The sequence below is a fragment of the Lactuca saligna genome, chromosome 4 (genome assembly GCF_052625555.1).
Source record: "Lactuca saligna cultivar CGN05327 chromosome 4, ASM5262555v1, whole genome shotgun sequence".
Classification (NCBI taxonomy): Eukaryota; Viridiplantae; Streptophyta; class Magnoliopsida; order Asterales; family Asteraceae; genus Lactuca; species Lactuca saligna.
In genome coordinates, this window is record NC_136420.1 from 210018646 (window position 1) to 210025696 (window position 7051).

Below are 7051 nucleotides of genomic sequence, written 5' to 3' on the forward strand. Positions count from 1 at the left end.
TTTCATACCCACGCAGGACTGGCTCTAGCATCCTCGGGTTGGGAAAACCCGATATACTGACGACACCTCCAAACATCCCCCAGGATGAATTTCCACCACATACATAATTCCTTGATCAAAATCCAGGGAAATCTACTTGGCCGCCTTGTCACTACGACAAGTGCCACGGTGGTCTCCTAACGCTACATCATTCCCTTATGGCACAACCGCTATCCCATGCACCCCGCATACTCTGAATCTGCTCGCAAGGGCTCTCTAGTCCATGCACTACCTTCCACTAATCATGATTAATACCCCGGGACCAGACCTTCTGATGCTATCGTATCGCAACATACTCATTCTATTCCCTCATACCGATCTATCATCACATGCAGAGTCTTCAGCATGACTGGACCGCCTTACCAGGACTTCAACCCAATTGGACCACTCTCAGAACTTTCAGCAGGTCTGGACCGCCCTCCAGGGCCTTCAGCCTGACTGGACCGTCCCCGAGCCTTCAGCCTGACTGGTACGCTCACCGGCCTCCAGTCTGTCCAGACCGCTCGACTAGCATTCATCAACCCGAATTATCCCTTTGGAAAACTCTTCCATGCATATTGTTCTAGCCCTCTAGGGGTTCCGAACTCTAACTCCATCCTACATTCTCAATCCCGTCCTGATCCTAGGCCTTCCACAATCGATCGCCCTTTACAAAGCCCTTGGCCTGTATCCCACCCTACTTGCCTGTCACTTGCTCAAACCAGCCTACGCTCTTGGCTGACAGAACCACTGCTGAATCCCAGATAGCTAATCAACCTCTCATGCTTGTCGATCTTCCGGAGAATTTTCCAATTCTCCCCACTTAGAGCTCTAACTATCAACTACCAGTTTCCATAACCGACCTCCCTTAGCATACCTACACATCACATTCCCTTACACGCGAACCGATTCTCACAAGAACGAACAACCTTCATAAAATCCCATATCAACACTATCATCTCGGACTTGAAAGAAGTCCGACCTTCAGCTAACCATTCTTCAGACCGCATATGCTACCCGACATTCCAACTAGGAATCTGATTCCCCACCGATAAACTTCATGAATGATACCCAACGAAACTCCCAATACTAAGAACCTTAACAAGATCATAACCCTCGAGGAACAACAATTACAATACAAAAATCACCGAGGCTAGCAGATATACAATGCTCCATAATAATCACAAGATAAACAAATATTAAAAAGGAAACATACCCGCAGCTGTATCCAGCACTGCCCTGACCTCCTCTGCTGTAAGCTGAATAACACGACCCTGAGCGCTCGGGGGCTCTGATCCACCCTGACCTCCACCTGTAATCCTAAACGTGGCTGGTGCTGGAGCCTGGACCGGTCCTGTAGTAAGCTGTGGACAGTTGGCCCTCATGTGACCAACCTGATGGCACTGGTCACAAATCCTCATATCCTGAACTGGGGCTGACTGACGACAATCCCTCGCATAATGCCCTTCTCTTCCGTACTTAAGGCACACACCTCCAGACCTACAAACTCCGGTGTGACCCTTCCCGCACTTCCCACAAGTGCTGCTGTCCTGACTGCCCAAACTGAAATCAACGGCCCTGGACCGCTTTGAAGCCGGCTGCTACTGTGTCGGGGCCTGCCTTTGCTCCCTCAACTGTAGCTCAATCTCCAACTCACGCCGCCTAGCGGCTTCCTACAACTCCTACAATGTCTCGCACCTCTGCGTAGACACAAACTGCCTGATATCCCTCTTCAGCATGCTCAGATATCGGGACATCTGGGCCTGCTCAGAAGCAAACTCAGGGCAACTCAGTGAACTTCCTTGTGATCTCCATCACCGAATCAGAATCCTGCTTCAGCTCCAGGAACTCCTGGGCTAATCTCTCCCTCTCAACTCGCAGAACATAGCGAGTACTGAACATCTTTCTAAGCTGATCCCAAGAAACCGCAGCTCGCTGCGCATTAGAATACGATCCCGTGGTCAATCTTCACCAATCCTTTGCCCCGAGCCTCAAAAGGTTCATAGCACACCTCACCCTCTGATCAGCAGGGCATGAACACGTAAAGAAACACCCCTCCATGTCTGGTAACCATCTTATAGCAACAATTGGGTCCTGAACTCCATCGAAGGTAGGGGCTTCGTATTATCGAAGTCCCGATACTGAAAACCTCTACCGGCTCCTCCCCCTACCACTGCTACAGCCGTTGTAGCTGCCACGGCAGCCATCTCTGCAAGATTTGCATAGCGCTCATCGAAATACTCAACCATAGCAGTCTTGATCGACCCAAACAGTTCTGGAAACTCGGCCCGGAACATCGCAGCAACCTCATCATGCAGGATCTCACGAATCCTAGCATCCAACTCGTATGTGCTCATCTGATTGATAACCTCGGGTGGTGCTGACCCACTCTGATCGCCCCATCTTGCTCCCAATCCTGACCCGGATCCACTTCCAGCATGCCTCGTAACCACCCTACTGAAAACACCGCAAAGATCAGATACCTCCCACTAACCCAGGAACTGACTCTCAACACTGCCCTAGGGGTTGTGACTTCCTTGGTACGCGTATGGGTCCTGTGCTTTCAGTAGTACGGGCCCATACTACCTTCCACACCTACCCATATTTATACCAAGTATCACCACAACACCCTAGTGAAGAACAAACATACCAAGCACTCAACCCTCACTCCTAGAGGAACACTGGAAATCTCATACAGAAAGAAACCCTAGGCTAGCAGGCATCACAAATCATGCAATACTATAATGCAGTTCCTGAAGATCCCTAGCCTAGTACTAGCATGTTGTTCTATCAAATCACATAAACAAATAACTTTCATGGTATTTTGGGTCTACTTACTGGCTCCGGTTGATCGTACCTCTGCGTCCTCTTTTTACTCATTTTGAAAACCATTTTAAATTCTCTTTTGAAAACTCTCCCTGATTTGAGACTGGATTCACACGAATGTTCCTCCAATTCACTCAAACCAAGGCTTTGATACTAACTTGTAACACTTTAAAAATTCAAGCCAATTTAAAATTTTCAAAAACATCCCAATTCATTAAGTTATTACAAAAAGGTTTTCAATACTTTATTATCAGAGTATTCCCAGAACCATAACATAAAACATAAACATGAGGAGCGATACGATCATGCATTCGCCTTGCCACGGTCTCCAGAAGTACCTGAAAAACATTAAACCACAACTGTAAGCCCGAAAGCTTAGTGAGATACCCCCAAAATACCAACCACATATACCACACATAACATATCATAACCGAACAGAACAGCCATGCATTTTGGGTCTACTGTGTGACTGGTCCGCCGCACAGGGCCTTCAGTCCACTTGGTCCACCCTTCGAGTCTAGCCATATCCCTCGAGTCTGTAGTATGGTTGGTCCTCCCGCACTGGGCCTTCAACCCACCTGGTCCACTCTCTGAGTCTACAGTATGACTGGTCCGCCCGCATCGGGCCTTCACACAGCCTGGTCCACTCTCCGAGCCTCGGCACATCTGGTCCGCCCTCGTGGGGCCTACAGCCTATCCAGACCGCTCGCTGGGACTTCGGAATAACCGGTCCGCCCTGGGTATGTTGGCCTACAGCACAAAGTAGGACCCGCCTCAACCCAACCCCAGTCAAACAAACATGTGCACATAAACATACAATCATATAACAATTCACATCCAATCAAACCGATCTAGCAGATCACATAACATAACATACTCTAAACAGGATACCGACCTAACCGGTCACTAGCATAGCATCATCCTATATACCAGGATACCGACCTTAACCAGGTCTCTAACATATACCATCCTAACTACCAGGATGCAAACATAGCAAAGCAACAACATAACAACAATACCCGGATTACAATCCGATAAAGGGCCGACCTTGGTGCCTTAGACCCTGTCGATATAGTGAGGATAACTCACCTTGCAACTGTTGACTAAAAAGATAAGATCACGCTGATCCAACCTCCGACACAAACTCCACCCCTGATAATGCCAAAAGACTGAACCCAATAAATAGCAAAAATTACCAAAATGCCCTTAGAAGTCAACTGGTCAACTCTTGGTTAAAGTCAAAATCAAACTTCATGACTGACCCTACTCGCCGAGTCAGCCCACTAACTCGCCGAGTCCCTCAACTCTGAAAAGTCCCATCTCAACTCACTGAGTTATCCCTTGACTCACCGATTCTTAGCTTAACCAGGAAAGGCTAGGACCTCAAGACCAGACTCGCCGAGTCTAAGGCTATCTTCAACCAACTCGCCGAGTTGTTCTTCCAACTCGTCGAGTTCCTGCCCACCTTCATGCAACTCGTCGAGTACCCCTAGATCTTAATCCATACAGAAGCTTTCTAGGCCATGCAAATGATCCAAAACATAGATCTACCCTTCTACAACCCATCTATCACGTAAAGTGGCAAACTTTACGTGAATCCAAAGAGATCTAAGCATGTAACACTCTAGAGTTAGGGTTTGGGACAAGATAGCTTCACCAATCACTCAAGAACAAGGACTTTAATGCACTCTAGACCTTCTCCATTCCAGATCTGAGGTAGCAACCCCAGATCTAACTTCCAAACTCGAAATATCACAAGTTATTCTTTCCAAATACCCCAAAATGATGAATCTAGATGAATAACAACCCAAGAAACGAAATAATACCTCAAAAGGAAGCTCCAACAGAATAGAAATCCGAATCCTAGCAAAGCCCCTTGCTCCAAGCCTCTTAACTCTCCAAGATCTCTTCCAAAATCTCTTCTCCAAGGTTCAAATGCTCTCAAATTACTCACAAACGTGCATTAGGGTTTTCTGGACTTCAAGAGAGGGTAAAGAGGCTAGGGAGAGGGTTTTATGTTCATTATATAGGGCTCAACCCCTGGGATTAGGGTTTTCTCCATACAGCACCAACTCGCCGAGTCCACCCATGAGACTCGCCGAGTTGGTCACTTAACACGCGACCAACATCGCGACCCTACTCGCCGAGTCCACCCATGGACTCGCCGAGTTGCCCTTTCACATTTACACTTTGAACCTTGAACATGCACTCCTGAACTCGGGATGTTACAATTCTCCCCCACTTAAATTAGGCTTCGTCCTCGAAACCTGCAACAACACAACTCCAGAACTACTCTTGCAATGCACCTCCTGGTATTAACCAGACCAGATTCCTCAAAACACAGGCATCGAAACCCAAAACCCAACTTTCCCTCTTGCGGTGTCCTGACCATCGCTTCAAGCCAGCCACCGGCCTCATCCTCTGATAACCACACTTATCAACCGAGTACCACTCCATGATACTTCACTCACTCCAAATCACAACAATCACTTGAATCATACAAGCTAGAAATAACCCTGAACCACCGGAATTCCGAGCGGAGTCCAACTTTATCCACTCTATGCTGACAGGATGACACATCCCTTAGTCTTAGAGCAACTCCCATGAGTTCTCCTCCGCAATTTCATACCCACGCAGGACTGGCTCTAGCATCCTTGGGTTGGGAAAACCCGATATACTGACGACACCTCCAAACATCCCCCAGGATGAATTTCCACCACATACATAATTCCTTGTTCAGAATCCAACTGGAAATCAAAGATTCCATCCCTGCATCCCTTCCAAACCTCTTGGCCCTATACCCGCAGAATTCCTTCCGCGACCTCAGCAGACACCCAACCTGGATGTGATTCCATACCACCGGCACAAACACACTGCTCAACAACCATGATTCGATTGCCTCAATCATACCTCCACGCTAATGCTTTCACTTCCGTGAACTTACACTCCCTCTCGGAGCTACATACCTTTCCCTTTCCTTATCCAGGGAAATCTACTTGGCCACCTTGTCACTACGGCAAGTGCCACGGTGGTTGCCCAACGCTACACCATTCCCTTATGGCACAACCACTATCCCATGCACCCCGCATACTCTGAATCTGCTCGCAAGGGCTCTCTAGTCCATGCACTACCTTCCACTAATCATGATTAATACCCCGGGACCAGACCTTCTGATGCCATCACATCGCAACATACTCATTCCATTCCCTCATACCGATCTATCATCACATGCAGAGTCTTCAGCATGACTGGACCGCTTTACCAGGCCTTCAATTGGTAAAAACAGAAGTTATGAGTTTTTAGCTCATGATTACAGCAGAAACAAGCACAAAAATGAAATCAATTGGTAAAAACATAGGTCAAACAAGAGATTAGGTAAGAGTAAACTTGATTTTGACTTGATTCTCCTTAAAATTGAATGTAGGGTTGATTCCCTTGCTTCCCACGCTCCAACAGCACCTTTAGTCGACAATTGGCCTCCAAGGGTTCATCTCCATCCTAGGGTATCAATCTGAAAGTCCCTTTATATAGATTTTCACAAAATAGGGGGTACTCGGCGAGTCCAGTGACCTACTCGGTGAGTCCATCACTTAAAACCCGTGTACGGCAAGTCAGCGCGTCCAGAATCGCGAAACTTCTGACCAACTCGGCGAGTAATCGACCCTATTCTCCGAGTACGTTTGGAATCAGCATTTTCTCAAAACACGAAAGTCGTCCGAAATTGTGTCTACTTTTCAGAACATTTTGAATCTCGTCAATCGGAGTTACGGTTCATGAGATATGGACAAAACACTGATGAGGGGTCAAGCTGTCCAGCAACATCCTTCTTTCTTAAAAATCCAAGATTCAAGCTTCCAATAGCTAGTTCCGCTTCATTTTTCTTTTGAGCATGTCTTTGTTGCTGAAAATAAAATATTTAATCTAATTAAGCACCTTTTGTTCATTAAATGAGATAAAATCAACATAAAGTATTAAGATCATGCATGAATTTTATAACTAAATATGTCTATATCAAAATACCCCACACTTGACTTTTGTTTGCCCCCAAGCAAAACAGAATTTTAACACATTAGAATCATATAAAAAAAATAACAATTAGCAAATAAAATTAATCAATAAAAAAAATTGTAAAAATAAAGAAAATCTATTGCTGAGTAAACTGCTACTCGCCGAGTAGGTGCGATTGCACTCGGCGAGTATCAGTGAT